This window comes from Quercus robur, chromosome 4, assembly GCF_932294415.1.
Source record: "Quercus robur chromosome 4, dhQueRobu3.1, whole genome shotgun sequence".
Classification (NCBI taxonomy): Eukaryota; Viridiplantae; Streptophyta; class Magnoliopsida; order Fagales; family Fagaceae; genus Quercus; species Quercus robur.
The window spans coordinates 42,190,147-42,207,430 of record NC_065537.1 but is presented as its reverse complement, the minus strand read 5'-3'; positions in this window follow the sequence as shown (position 1 = coordinate 42,207,430).

The window sequence follows — 17,284 nt, the reverse complement described above, 5'->3', positions numbered from 1 at the left end:
ATTATGTGTTGGTATGTGTATGTGTTTTTTTTTTAAATTGATGAGTCATAGGGCTATATAGTAAAAGTATGATTATTTTATTTAGAGAGAGAAAATTCCCTCTTATTATTGTTGCTTCTTTTTAGCCTGCTCATTCTCTCTCCTCTGCTCCTTCTCTCTTTTCTCTCTTTTTTTATCTCAAAACTCACTACTCCTCTCTTAGTGGTTTTCATCTCCATTAGTGATCTCCCAAGTGAAGCAAGTTGTTTTTGTCGCCATTAACAACCACCACAAAGAGAGCTCTGAAAACTGATTGTAATGTTCTTTCCACCAAGAGAGAACTTCCAACTTTGGATTTTGTCTTTTGCTAAGTCTAGACTCTTCTAAATACAAGTCCAATTGAGATTTTTTTTTTTTTTTTTGGGTATTACAAGAACTTTCATAATTGTAGACACTATATTTTGTATCCCTTACGACTCGAGCCCTCATTCCTCAATAGTGTTGAAATTCTAAGGGGGATGATCAAAATCAAACTAAGAAGCTTTTTTTCTTTGGAGGTATAATGTTCCAGCTTTTTTATTTTCTTTTCTTTATTTCGAACTTCATTTCTTTTGTTTTTCTTATTTGTTTATGTTATAATATGCTTGTTTAGTTTAGGTTTTCTTTGCTTTATTGTTTTAAGTATGTTAGTTTATTAGTTGTTAGTTTTTTCTTTGTTTTGTTCTTATTTTCTGGGTTAGGTTTTGGGCGTGTATGCCTATTACATGCGCACGCCTACAACTGGGTTACGTAAGTAGGCCCAATGTATGCGCACACATACTCATGCCAAGAAACCTTAATCTGACCATTTTGCTTCTATTTCTTTATTCTGTTTATACAATATGCTTCTGTTTTACCCTATTTTCATGCCTATAAGTCTCTGCTTTCCATGATTGCTTGTTGTCTGCCCTTTACATGCTAGATTAGGGTTTCTCTTCTTCTCTTCTTCTCTTTCTTTAAGATGCCATGAACATGCATATGATATGACTATGCATTGATGCATAGGTGCTATGGTGCAATAAAGTGAGTGAGGTAAGTCATGTATTCACATGAGCATGCACTTGTTTGAGATATGTTCTTGACCTTGCTTTGATGAACATGAATAATGTTTGTAAATGCTTTGCCTTGGATGTGATAACTTGTTTGTTTGATCTTAAAATGCATATGTTTCTACTTTGAACATAATATGTTGGTTGTTTACTACCTTGGATATGATGTGATGAGATGCGTGATTGGAGCATGCTGGGGTTTAAGATGTGATGAATTGCATGATAGATATATGTTAGGGTTTTAGGATGAAAATGACATGTTGTTTGTTTCGATGTATGCTTGTGTGTGTGTGAGTCTAGAATAAAAATATTGAATGTGCCTTTAATAAGATTAAGACGTAAGACACAATGAGTGGAAGCCGACCTATAGGTCGGGTGGGGTTGGGTGTCTAATACCTTCCTATCCCCATACCTAAATTCTAGATACATGATCTAGTAGTAGATCAGCCCTTTCACGAAGGACGCTATATATATAGTTCCTAAACCTAATTTAGGTGGCGGCTTCATTTTCTTTCTCCGCTTGGGTCCACTCGATCGAGGCGTACTCCCTCTCTTGCTGTGCCAACAATAATGCTTAAATTCCTAATCATTAGTGTAATTGCAATTTAAAAAAAAAAAAAAAAACAATACCACACAACATTATAATTTGATTATTAAAAAAAACCACAAACATATACCAACCAAAATTCAATACACTTACATTATCTTTCATATCTTCATCATGATTATCCATATCACCACTACTAGAACTCCCAACACAATATGAAGCATTAGAAGTAGTCATAGGCTTAGGACATTCATATTTTGAAAAAAGTTTATACAATTTTGTTTGAACTTGCTTCACCCTCATTTTAGCAATGTGTTCAATTGGCTCTATCTTCTTGAAAGTAAAGTCCACAAAATCTAACTTGTACATTAGATCAAGAACAATAGCACAAGCTAGTACCACACTATAACAATCCCAATATTTGTTAAATTTACCTTTCATCTGTTGTGTCATATTATTGATAAATGAATCTTGACTCTCCATTTCCTCAAGTAAAAGTGATAGGGCAAAAATGGATTGACCCATTTGGCAAATTAATTAATTAATTATCTAAGTTAATTAACTAAGTTAATTTAACATGCAATAGCGTGGTAGTACAAACAAATCACTAGATAATTGAATGCAGCAGAAAATAAGTTTGACATAAGCGATTTGTTTACGAATGGAGAAAACCATTGAGGCAAAACCCCACCGGGTGAATTTAAGGTCACCACTCTCGAGAATCCATTATTATCAATCACAAGCGATTAGAAGTATAAGAAATCTCAATACCCAATACTAACTTATAGTTGAACTCTTACCCCAATACCCAATTGGACTTGTATTGTAATGGTAATATCTCCGTTCAATGCACAAATCTCAGTATGTGACTAACCAATGATGCACGAATCCCAATATGTGACTAACACATCAACTTGAGGAAGATGTTGACTGCAAAGTTCTTCAGTTCATCAACAATGAAGATTAGGAAGCTCCTTGATCACAAAACCCTTGGTGTAAAGACGCAATAGCTTCTACAGAGGGAATGATGAACTAGAGCAATTTGTCTCTGGTCACAATATGCATGTATAGTAATTGCAACACCTTGCATCATGTGTGACGACCTTTAAAATAATCCTTATATATGTCTAGGGTTGTGAGAAAAGAAACCCTACATAAATACTTATGGATATACGTGTAATTAGATTTGGAAAACTTGATTTCGTAATTCTCAATAGATACAACTTATGTCAAGCTTTAACATTAAATCTCGATAAAAAGGATTCTGTCGAGACTTCTATTGAGCTTTATTAAATAACACTTCCTTCACTTGTTTCTTGGTTAGATTTGCATGGCTTTAATATTTTGACTTGAACACTTGTTTCTTGAAGTACTAAACCCGTCCTAAATCTACCCAATTATAAATTAAGTGTGTTTTGTCAAAGGATTAGCGAATTACATCACATATGACCCTAACAAAGAGCAATTCAATTTAAAACACTCCATGAAAAAATAAATTTACTGTGGGATAATCGATTCTAGAAAATAGAGTTGTAATGTCATTAAAAGGTTTCAAAAACCAAGACATCCATTCAACTTTATGCCATTCATCCCTTGATGGATAATGCTTGAAATTAACATCATCTTGTGCTAAACAATTCAACACAAAATGATATCTCACAGTATTATCAAACATGTCATATGTTGCATTCCATCACATGGACACATCTAGAAGTAAACTCTTTGTTCTCTTCACACCAAGTATCTTGGCACATTCATCAAACCTACACTTCTTATGAGTGACTGCAACCATGGCCCGCCAATTTTTCTCAAACTGGGCCTAACTCGAGCGAATGGGTGGGATCGTGATGCTCAAAATGTCAAATTCATTGTAAAATGTACTCCCCCCAAGATTGAGGGTTTTAAGTGGAGTTGCCACTTATTTAATTTAAATGGAAAAATAAGAAAACCTTCTCTATAAAAAAATGCCTCTGTTACATTAATATATATGACAATTTACATCAATTTTAGAACAAAATTTACAATGCTTTTTTGGTCCTAGATACAATCTAAGAAAGTAAATTACATTGCTTTGTTTCCTAGTTACATTCTAAAAAATGTAAAATTGCATATACAAGAGCCTAGTCTAGAACCCTTGATCTGGGTTCGAAGGCTAATTTACGAGATGAGAAGGGATTAAGCACCCATTTCACTTGGTAAAATTGGTCTCCTAGGTTAAGGTGGCCAATATCATGTCATGTCAAACAAATACAAACAATATAACATATAAACATGTTAATTTGCAAGAATTGTAAACAGATATGTGTTGGGGAATTTAAAGTAAAGAGAAACAAAAAGTGAAATTTGTTAGATAACAATGTAAATGTAAAGAATGCATGAAAATAATGGCATGTTTATCCAAGAAATTAATGTAAACAAAGAATTTCTAGCCTAGATATGTTCATCTAAGCATGTGAAGGAAAACAAAATCGTCATGTTTTTGTCATCAACATAATTGCAAAAGAAAATTTATTTTTAGGCCTACCAATCATCCAAGCAATCATGAGAAGAACAAAGAAAATCACCCAGACATGTTCATCCAAGTATTTAAGCAAAAACCATAATGTTAATTAAACCTGTTCGTCTAAGCATTCAAAAAAGAGAGAAACAACTACCTAGCATGTTCATCTAAGCATGTTATGAAAAGCGAATAATAACTTAGAAGTGTTCATCCAAGCATGTGAAGAACAGAAAATTGTCATGCTATTTGTCATCCACACAATTGCAAATAGAAAAATAAAACATTTAAGAATATTTGTTCATCCAAGCAATTATGAAAAAAAGTAAAGAAAAATCCCTTAGACATGTTTGTTTAAGCATTAAAAAAAAGTTAAAACAACTACCTAGACATGTTGATCTAAGCATTCAAGAGAAAGTTGTGCATTATCCTAGAAGTGTTCATTTAAGCATTTAAAAGGAATATCAATGAGATATATAGGCATGTTCATGCAAGCATAACATGAAAGAAACAAATAATGATTTAGAAGCATTTATTCAAGCATGTGCAGAAACTTAAAGAACATAATTAACTACTTACCAGCATAGAACATAAATTAAAGGGGGAAGTAATCACTTAAAGGGTTAGGAAGAAAGTAAGGAAATACTAAACTACAACCAAAGTAAGAACAATGGTTGCATAATAGCTTTTCTTTTTAGCTTTCTCACTAGCTCTCTAGAGGGAATCCTTCTAGAAAATGAAAGAGGTCTTCTCTATTTACTGGAGAAGGGATGGCTTAGCTTTAAAGCTAAGGTATTAGCTTTCCTTTGAAGCTAAGGGAGGAGATAAACCTATTTAGATAAGCTAGAACAGATTTGGTGTTGATCCCCATTTGAATTTTGAAAGGAAGTTGAAGATGATGTTGAACTTGTGTTAACTTCTGCACCTGTTTCGTATTTTGGCTCTAACTTTCTACTCAAAATTCCAACTGATTCAGAATCAATGTTTTTTGAAAGGAAATTCAGTTCTCTACAACTTTTCCAGAAATAGAGAAAACCAAATTTCAATGTTTTCCAGGTGAAAAATGCAATTCAAATTGCTGCTGAAAATAATAACTTTTTTTTGAGCATTTTCTGTTATTTTTGAAATTTTTTATGGATCATATCTTTTTCGCTTTCAAAAGAGCAGATAAGATGCCATAAAGGAAAACATTTTTTTATTAAAATAAATAAATAAATAAAATGAAATCCAATCAAAATTCACACTTAATTAATTTTAAATTAATTCTTGTTGGAACCAAATCAAAATTAAGTGTTTAAAATAGGACGTGATTGAGCCCATTGTGTAAGTAAGCCATGATCATTAAAAAAAAATTTGTATGATAACTTTTGATCAAGTGGTCTAATCAAAGCCCATGACATACCATTATGATTAGAGCATCAAAATTTGTTTTGTATCACAAATCTAAAGATCTACCTGTTGAAATTACAATTATGCCCTTAGTGCAACATTATTGTTTTACTTTTAATATTGGTTAAATGCAAGTTGTAAAATGGGGGTGTCTACAATCCTACTATGATGCCCCAATTTGATTGATTGTGTGATGTATGTGGATGTGTGATAAGTCCCACATCGGGTATTTACTGGGTAGATCTGGGCTTTATTAACAACTATAAGGAGTCTCAATTGTGACTAGTCCTTTTGAGGTATAGCGCAGATTTGGCTAGCGCTTTTCCTTGGGTCGTTACATATGATATCAGAGCTGACCCGGTAATCCTGTGTGGGCTCGGAGACACTACCCCCTAAAGTGGGTCCTAACGAGGACGTTAGGGATTTAAGTGGGGGAGATTGTGATGAGTCCCACATCAGGTATTTACTAGGTAGATCTGGCTTTATTAACAACTATAAAGAGTCTCAATTGTGACTAGTCCTTTTGAGGTATAGCGTAGATGTGGCTAGCGCTTTTCTTTGGGTCGTTACACCTACTCTCTGATCCTTTAAGATATTTGATAGTTTCTTGGATCTTAATAACTGAGGCATTTGTTACTTTCAATCATTCTTGAACAATAAAATTCAATATGTGAGCACCACAACACAAATGAAAAAAGATACCACCACATAACAATAAACCCTACTCATTAAGCCTTTCCTTTATGAAATCTTGGCAATTATCATTATTAAATGCATTATCTAAGGTAATGAAAAATAGTTTCTCCTCAATACCTCAACCTTCCAAAAAATTTAAAATCTGCTTGGATAATAGAGTTCTTATGTGTGGAGGTGATATATGACAAAATTTCAAGATGATATTTTTCAATTCCCAATTCTCATTTACATAATGAGTTGTAAGACAAATATATCCCTCATTTGTAATAGAGGTCCATAAATCCAAAGTCAAACATATTATGCCAAGAATTGATTTCAACTTATTTTTAATGTCATCCTTCTCTTTCATGTAAATTTTTATAACATCAGCTTTTGTTGTATTCTTAGAAATATGTTTGACATCTGGAATTAGATATGTGAAAATTGTTCTAATGCATTCATACTCAACAAATGTAAATGGTAAATTATGTTTAACAATAGCCTCTGCTAACATCTCATGAAACTCTTCTTGACTTATCTTTCTTTGTGACACATTCCCTTCTTTTTCAGCATCTTGTTTTACTTCATTTTGTTTAGGACATTTGAGAAGATGGTGACTCAAGCTTGTTGTTCCATTATGACTATCCGCCACATATTCTTTCTTACACCATTAACAAATAACCTTACATATCCCATCATCATCAATATGCAATCTACATTAGAAGTGGTTTTTTTTTTTTTGGGTCTTTTCAGAACATTTTTTGTTCTCTTAAACTTATTTGAATTTGAAGTAACTCTTAGAGATGGTGAAGGATGATTAGTGCAAGTATCCATAATAACTATATCATCATCACTTTCCAAATTTACAGATGGAGATGCAGTTGTACTCTATTTATCAAATCAAAAGGCATAATTAAAATTAAAATTCTAGCAACTAGTGTCGATACTGTATTTTGTCTGGCCTCAATTCATGTGTCAAAACATAGACCAAAAATTCAAGCAAATTGAAAAAGGTGAAAAATCACAAATTTCAAAGCCAAAAAGGGTGAAAAAATAAATAAATACAACATGATCAGATTTGCACAATATTAAAATACCATTTTTGTAGCAATTAAGGCCAAACTATAATCGGGTGTGGTCAAAAGGTAAATTTTTTGATCCAGCTGTCCGATCGTGTTGAATTTTGGATTGTCTCATTGGGCATATTTTTCCCCTCAAAATGATAGTTTACGAGCCAAAATCGGAGTTAAAATAGATGAGATGTCAATAAAATACCAAAAACCCTAATAAAATCCTCACTATTTTTTAAGGAAAAACTAACAGTTTTTTACTCATCTTTGTGCAATAAACTGTACTGATTAGGCAAGAACGGAAGCAATTTGGCCATCTTGAAGAACAAGGTCTTGGCTACTTATAAAAAGAACTCGACAATATCTATCCTGGATTGGAAGATACAAAATTTTCAAGAAAAAACGACACAGAACACTGCGTCACATTCCTTTCGAGCACAGTATCTTTACTTTCATATCATTTAAATTTCAGCTCTTTACTTTTAATGCCATTTAAATTTCTGCACTTTACTTTCCTTGCAATTTATTTTCTACACTTTATAATTGTTGCCCCTTTATGTTACTCATCATTAATGTTGCCATAAAATAAATATGCTTGGGTAAAACAGCTCCTCTACACACTATTCTATGGAAATGCTTTTCAAAATCTTTTCTCAACCTCTTTTTTTAAAAATGAAGTCTTTCAAATAAAAAATAGAGTTTTCTAAAATATATATATATATATATATATATTTTAAAGAGTTTTTCAAAATAAAAGAAAATTTTAAAAAGAGAAGAAATCCGAAATTGATACGTTGAAAGATAAATGTTTTCAAAAAACATTTTTACTACATACAAAAAGATGTTTTCAAAAGAAAACGTTTCCTCAAAAAAAAGTGTTTTCAAAAATGTTTTTTTTCCTACATAAACAAAAAAATGTTTTCAAAAGAATGTTTCTTCAAGAAAAATACGTTTTCGAAAATGTGTTTCTCATTGCCAGGCCTCGATCTGAACGGAAAACTGCCGTTGGGCCTTCGTTCGACCACCTGTCATGGCAATGCTCCCACGTGCGCGGGGCCCGTTGGAGGCCCCCCTCGATAATTGCGTGTGGTCCACACGGTGCTTCGGGCACTTTCTCTCTCAGTGGAGGAAGGTGTTTGTTTGCCTTTGGAGGTGTGGCAGGAATCTTGGCCAAATTTTAAGGGATTACCAAACGTAAGTGAAGTGGCCACGAATCATTAGGTTTTTTTAAGGTGTGATTGGTCACCCGTTTCTAGTTGATTTTATTACCAATCCTAGGCTAAGAAAAAGGGCATTTTTCCTAATCTAGTGTGGATGGCAAAAAAAAAAAATATTGATTCTTGAGTCCAAAAGTTTGGTTACATGTAGGGAAGGTGTTAGGCACCCGACAATGCTTGTCCAAGGATAGTCCTTTGTTTTGATAAAACCTTAATTTTCAGATATTGAAAGTAAAAAACATGATTTTGGTATTGGCTTTCGGGGCTTTGCACGCATGGGAGGGATTTAAGGTTTGGCTTTTGAATGGGCATAGTCCTAATCTATACTTTCCTAAGGCATTCGAGCAAAATACCAAATTTCCACGGCAAAAATTCGGTGACATGTCACCTTACTTTCGCGGTGGAAATTAGGCATCATTTTGTCTTAGGTGACATGGACTATGACTATCATGCCCCAAAGCCTAAAGGGTCCAATGCATGAGAAAGACATCTCAAAGTACCTGTAGATTTTTCCTTTTTGATAATCCAATCCACATAAATCATATTAAGTACCAACATCAAGAATTATTATAATAATTCCATTGAATATACTCTCTAAATAAGTTAGAGCTCTAAGTAATAATTATAAGGACCATTGGCCACAAAAGAATGGAGGTTTGAATAAATAATTACATATCATCAACTTATCCCATTAGTGGAAATAAGGGCATAACCACTATTAGATACAAAAGAATTGGGTCAAGCCTACTTTAAGTTATACATCATCAATTATCTTCATCACAAAAGTCAGCCTCCATTAGCAGTTAGTCTAATTACTGCTAGCCATCAAAAAGCTATCTCAAAATGATAGTTGCCTACTTTGAAAAAGTTTTTAAAATAATGGAATAAGACAGAGCCCAGTAAGCAGCATAATTAATTGGGGGGATGCAAGTTTCATGATAATGAAACATTTTACAAAACATGTTATAATTTGGGAATTTCCATTTAATTTATGCAAAAACAATTTCACTAACCACATGACAAGAACGATAGGAATAGTTTAGTACCAAACTACCGAAAATAACTATAAAACTATGTTCCATTCACTTTGAGCCATAAAAATATCCAATACCTTTTCAAAACTAGAAAACCTCACCCAAGATGCAACAAGGATAGAGATATCACCCAGATATCATACTGCCACAAACAAGTTAGTGACCAAACACACTAGCATGATATGTACCTCTTTCGGCATGTGGTCTATTGGCCTTGCCAAGCCTCACCCATACCCTCAAGGATTTACCCATCCCCTCCATAGGCAGTAGGGGATAACACGTCATATAGTACCTCTTTTGCATGTGAACTTTTGGCCCTACCTAGCCTCACCCACACACTCAAGGATTTACCTCTTCCCCCCCCATGGGCAGTAGGGAATGACGTGTCACACAGAACCCCTTTTGCATGTGGTCTTTTGGCCCTTTAGGCAACGGCCTCACCCACACACTCAATGATTTACCTGTGTCATGCAAAGTGTGAGTCCCCAACCTGGCTTGTTGTCACCAAGACAGGGTAATCACCAACATCATAGCATAAGGGCAAAGCCACATCAAAAGCTCACAAGTTCAATGTATTCAAAATACATCATTTACTTCCAAGTAGTTTCATAAGGTATTACACCAACCAAATATCCACAAAAGTATTTCTTGTCAAAAATGTTTTGCATCAATATTTCCCAAATAATACAAGACAAGATAAATAAGCACCATTAAGTTTCCAACATACCATAAAGTTCATGAATTCCTTATCATAGGATTAAGTCAAAGTTGCTCATATTTTCCATGTCAAAAATCCATGCATTTCCCCAAATGCAATACCAAATATGATGCCTTTTTATATATAATAATATATAATAGGGTTACAACACAATACATTTAAGAAAACATAGATCCACATATATAATTTCCCAAAATGTGTTTGACCCAAAAACAACATTTATGTAACATGATTATTTTTCAAAAAATCTCATTAAAAAGCTACTTGCAACCCGCAAAAAGGCCTAATTTTCCAAACTCCAAATAAGATTAGCTAGAACCTAAACAATATCAAGCAAATTTATCACAATAGGCATAAAGCTTGACATTGCATCTAGCTATGAATTAGAAATTGCTAACTAAGAAATTAATTAGGCAAGCCTAGCATTTAACCTCACAAATAATGTATTCCACTTTCAAAGTTTCTCAACAATTTCATTATAAGGCATAGATTCCAACTTATCATCATGTCATTCCAAGCTTCACCTTTACCATAAGAGATCCTAACACTTTATGAATTTCTTCCTCAATATACATGTCATTTTCAAGAGACCCACAAAACAACAACATATATGACAATACCCACCATTACAAACCCCAAATGTAAATCCTCCGCTAGCTCCAAATACACAATAAAAATTAGATTCATCAACTATTTCACATTAAAGGCCAAAACCCCTAAATTTTCACCACTTAGCTAACCACCATTGTAAAAATCATAAACCCACTCATCAAATACATCCAACAAGACCAAAACCTATACATAAAAACACATAAATATCAGTTCTAATGCTCATAAATCACATGAGTATTGTTGGGGTTTATGCCCTAAAATCCAATTTATTGGCATGACATAAATAATTAAATTGTTTAATTATATGAGACTATTTATTAATGAACTAATGAAACGTTATCTTAATCCATGAGATGCATAGTATGTGATTTATGTGAAAAGTCACAGAAGATATCAATCACAAGTTCTTTGTAAACTCAGAATTTTAGTTCGTAGTCGGTGATAAAATTGGGCATTTCATCTGTGAAGACTATAACATATCAACTACAATGATTTGTTTTGATCATGGAAGTGGAGACTTCTAGTTGGTATGTTGATATGTTTTAAGAGCTAAGACATATTGAACTGGACCGCTGTGAGATTTATTATTTTCCTAATGACTATCAAATGAATAATAAATCTCACGACTTCTATTTACATAACTCTAAATCCTGAGAGAATAATAGACCTGATCATTAGATGTAGGTTGCTTTGATATATTAGGAGTGAGATCTATAAGTAATGGTCAAAAACCTTATTATGTTGGGTAGCCACATTTAATGTTGATGGAACATATATTCTCAAGATGGAATTCATAGTCTCTTAATGGAGATATAAAATATTCCCTTGAGATAAGTTTAATGGGTTTGGTTATTCAGAGTGTTGGGCCTAACCACTTTAGTAAGGAGTTACTAAAGTATATATTTATAAAATTGGATTTCATAAATACATGATGAATAACATAAAGGATTAAACCGGGTATTCAATGATTAAAATGTAGTAATTTTCAAAGTGGCATTCTATTTCATGACTTTGTATTACTACGAATATTTTAATGAAAAGGTTGCATGTACAATAAAGTCTTGGGATATAATTTATAGATAAGGCCTAGAGTGCAACTATATTTATATAGTGGTATTAAATATAGGTAATGATAACTTTGGACTTGTGAAGAGTTGATAGAAAAGCCCAAGGCCAATTGGAGTTAGTGTCTTATTGGTTCATTTTGGTCCCACTCCAAGCCACACTAGAGCCTAATTGGAATGGGCCAAAAGGTTAGCCCAATTAGATAATTAGTTGTATATAAGGAAAGAAACATACATAATTTCATTAAGGGATTTTGATGAGACTTTCATAAGGTCTTTCATAAAGATCATACAAAGAATGAAATGGTTTGTATATGAGTGTTGGACAACCTTTATGCTCTCCTTGGAAACTGATTAAGACCACACATCTTGGGCATCAAGTGGAATTGGAGTGAAGATTAAAAGTCTTCCCAAGAACTTCTGATCTTTGATTTTGAATTTCACCACACCAAGGTACGCATTCTTGTTCTCAAATTCTAAAACTTACATAGCACATGTTATCTATTGCGAATGAAGTAGATTTGTTATGCACATGCATTTTTCCAACAGGTATTATTATTAAAGCTTATATAAAGAAAGCCTCTAGCAAAGCATACAAACCCACAAAAAAATTAGAAATTTTTACTTTAAATTGTAGAGGTGAGTGAGCCTTACCTTTTCCTATAAAGTTTTCTAGTGATCCTTGCTGGAAAAAATGAAGTATATGGTGGTGTGGAATGTATCGGTGGGAGAGTGAGGGAGAGGAGTGTGTGTGTTGGTTGAGAGAAAATGAAAAGAGAAGAAGAACCATGAATGTGTGTGGCCAGCTAAGAGAGAAAAGAGATATTTTGAAAATGAATGATGGGGAGCAAATGGATAGATGGGGTCACATGTGTGGCTTTCCAAAAATCTGATCCTCTCCTTTTTTTTTTTTTTTTTTTTTTTTTTTTTTGGTATTGGGCTTGGCCTTTACAGTGACAATCACACTGGAAGGGGTGAGCAGGTATATATATATATATATATACATACATCATGCACAATGCGAGTACACAAAGCAGGAATGTAAATGCCTACATCCTTAGAGCACGACAAAAAATATAGGTGCTGGAAAGTAAACAGGGGTCGCCATACTCTAGAGATGAGAACAAATGGTACATAGCATGATATACCTATTACAACCCACCCAAGAGAGAAAGGAGGGAGGAAGGAAGTGGGTTTAAAAGAGTACATAACCAAATGGGAGAGGCTAGACCCCTAAACCTACTGAACACAGTTGCTTGGCTTATATCCATATGCTCACATCCTCGTCCTTTTTGCTTGCGCTTGGGAGATCGTGCCCTAGCTCCATGCATCCTCACTCCATATGTGTACATGCGAAGGTAAAAACAAGAAACTAGCAAACAAGCAATGGAAGGAAAAAGATGCAAAGATTATGTGAAAGAGGAATAAATCAGATAAGCATAGACATGGCAATCATAGCATATGGCAGGAGACATGATGAGCCACAAGATAGACAAACAAACAAGAAACTAAGAAGGCAAATAGGCAAACAAGAAAGAATACAAACAAGCAACAAGGAAAACAGAAGGTGGCATCCACGGGAGACAAATATAGGTTTGGATCGAATATCCATAACTTCATTGTGTTGAAGTATGGACGACACACTAGCAAGCAAGACTCATGCATGAACATGTGAGCAAGTGTGTAAAGATGCATAGAAAGCTAACGGGTGGAACAAACAAGCATGGCAAGCATCATCACATGGAGCGGAAAAGGGGAAAGGTATGCACAAAGCAACTAGCATCATGGTGATGCATCCCAAATGGTTACATCCAAACAAGGCCTCATGAGCGTTGGATGTAACCACACAACCACAAACCTGGTAATGGCGTCAAGCGTGGCAAAGCTTAGAACTAGAGAGGCTAACATGGAAGATAAAGCATAGAAGCAAGCAAACATAGACATGCAAATAAGGATGATCCAAACTCTTTGATATGGGCCAAGTTGTACAGATGATGATCAAGACCATGAAGGGGTCAAAATCTAAATCCTAACCAATGGCCAAAACACAAGAAAGAAAGGCAAAAGCAACAAGAGGGCTACAATAGCACATGGCATGACAAACATAGCCTAGGTCTAGGTACACAAACATGGCATGGAGTGCACAAGCACATGGAAGATGTCATAAAGCATATAGAGAACATAGATCTAAATCCTACCCAATGGCCAAAACACAATAAATGAAGGCAAAAGTGATAAAAGAGCTACAATAACATATGCCATGAAAAACATAGCCTAGGTCTAGGCACACAAACATGGCATGGAGTGCACAAGCACATGGAAGATGTCATAAAACATGTAGAGAACATAGATCCAAGTGCTTAGGCATGTGAAAACATAGATCTAGACATATAGGCATAGAAACATGCCTATGAACATGTAAAAGCCTAGCACATAAACATGGAAGAACATGAATCTAAGCAAATAAGCATGTGAAGACAAGGATCTAACCATATAGCATGGAAATAAACACATAAACACAGATCCAAGCAAGGCATATCCAACAACATCATACAAGAATGTGAGCATGTAACCCTAGCATCAACCTAGAACAAAAAGAGGAACAAAGCATAGGAAAACATGGCATAAAGCATAAAGCATGTAAATCTAAACATATAAGCATGTAAGAATGTAGATCTAAGCATGAAAGGATGTAGATCTAAGCATGAAATATAGCATAAGGCATAAAAAGTAAGGAGATTTAGGCTAGAAGTATGAATAAAGCAAGAAACATGCTAAAGAAAGCAATAAATCATGTTATTCAAGCAAAATGAGCAAGGTAAGTGCTAGAAAGAGATTTAGAAAGTTAGGGGTGTGGATAGTAGCTAAAAAGCTACATCCACACCCCTAAATCCCAAATCTAAGATGTAGAACCAAGGAGAAAAAGATTGGGTATTAGAACAATACCTTGTATTTTTGGTGAGGGAGGAAGAATCAAGAGACTTTGATGCATTTTTTTGGTGTGTTTTTGTGTTTGAAGGAGAGGAGAAAAGCTTAAAATTTGTCCAAGCAGAGCATAGGACCAAGGGAGTCTCTCTTTTTGGTTTGGAGGGTGCTTGGGGCCTTTTATAGCCCTAGCATACTTTATGAGGCCACAGCCCTTGTAGGGCCAACATCTTCAAATGGCCTCAGATCGGGTTAGTCTTGACACCCTTGGAAAGATCTTGACTTCCTATTTCTAAAAAGGCATGGAACTTGAAAATACAATAATCAGATAAGAAGTTATGGCTCCCAGAAGTTAGTGGTACATCAATCGGTGCATTATCCTGGTTTTCGTGATATCTCGGTCATTCTAACTCTGATTTCAATCCATGAATAGTCATTGGATTGAGAATTTGATACTCTTTACAATGATGTTAGTTTCAATCCGTTCTGATGGCCAAATCAAAATTAAGGTTTCTACGGCCCGCCGAGAGTTAAAGTTGGGTCAACTTGGTCAAAGTTGCCAAAAATCTCCAAAATACTCGAGTTTGATGTAAAACTATGAAAAGTGATATTTTGAGGGGATTTTTATCTTGTTTGACCTTTGGTCAACCTCGGGTTGACCAGGGGCATTTTGGGCATTTTAGTAGAGATAAGCACTTTGGGTGCTCCGGTGTCTGAATAGATTATGCCATGTCATTCTAAATGTTCTTGCAGCCCCATGGAGAGAAAACAATATTTTTGGATTCTTCGGGCTCGGACATGCTATGAGAGACCGCAAAAGTGCCTCTAAAAAAAAGGAGATTTTTTAGTACTTTTAAGGGCATCTCTCTTTTTCGATAAGTGGTGTAGAGTCACCACTTATTATTTTACAAAAGAAATAAGAAAAAACTAAATACAAAATACATGACTGAATTGTTCCACATAAGTTTATTTATGAATGCACATATGAAACACTTTAATTAAATTAAGTCACATAAGTCTATTTATGAATGCATCCTCTTCTTTGTTAAAAATTCGGATTTGTTTTTGTGAGTAAAAAATAGAATTGGGTTTAGAAAAATTAGATATGTTTTTTACGTGTAGAAATTAAGAAAAAGATCTTTTGAGAAGAGGACTTTATTCATGAAATAAATCTATGCTACATGTATCAAACAAAACAAACAAAACTACTCATGACCTTCCTTTTTATTTCAAAATCTACTATGGTAAGAAAAAAAATAGATCTGCATCTAATGAAGATGCAAATCAATTTTTTTATTGATAAAAATTCAGATCTGCATCTAATGAAGATGCAAATCATTTTTTTATTGAGAAAAATTCAGATTTGCATCTAATGAAGATGCAAATCAGTTTTTTGATTTAGAAAAATTCAGATCTGCATCTAATGAAGATGCAAATCTGTTTTTTTTATTTAGAAAAATTCATATTTGCATCTAATGAAGATGCAAATTTATTTTATTTAGAAAATTCAAATTTGTGTATCAGTTTTTGGATTACGAAAAATTCAGATCTACATCTAATGAAGATGCAAATTTGTTTTTTGATTAAGAAAAATTTAGATTTACATCTAATGAAGATGCAAATCAATTTTTGATTAAGAAAAATTTAGATCTGCATCTAATGAAGATGCATATCAGTTTTTTGATTAAGAAAAATTTAGATTTGCATCTAATGAAGATGCAAATCAGTTTTTGATTAAGAAAAATTCAGATCTGCATCTAAGGAAGATGCAAATCAGTTTTTGATTTGAAAAAGATGTGATAACATGCAGATTTTTGAAACTAAGAAATAGATCGTGACAATAGTAAAAAGAATCAAGAACATATTTCAACAAAATAGATCAACAATTCATGATATGAATATTTAAAAGAAACTAAATTGAAAGAAATATATAAACATGCATCATCACAATAAGAGAAACGTAAAAAAAAGTGTGAGAAAAACAACCTCTTGCATGGAGCATTCTTCTTCTTGAGGGGATATTTTAGGGTTCAAAGAAATTAATGCAATTGTCTTTTAAAAACCCTTGCTTACAAAAAAGAAATTCTTAAGACTAAAGTCTCCAGAATCTCTTTAACGTAAGACAGAGAATTTAAAAAGGGGGGGGAGGGGTCAGAAATATGAGAAGTTTGAGAGTGTGAAAAAGTCTCTTTGAGAGTGTGCTAAATTTTGAGATCCAGTCTCTATTTATAGAGGCTGGGAGATTCAAAAAAATAGCTTAGACGATTAGAATACGAATTGGGATGCGTCCTTCTGCGAAAAGGTCGAAAAAGATGTGTTTTATCGTCACCCAAAGACCGTCGGACCAAAGCCTTAATAGGTGCCATTTGGCACTTTGAAAGTGCCGAATGGAACACTTGGATGCCAATCACGCTTTTGAGTTAGGGTTCTCTTTGGACTCATTTTTTAGGTTTTCTTAAGCTGGGACTT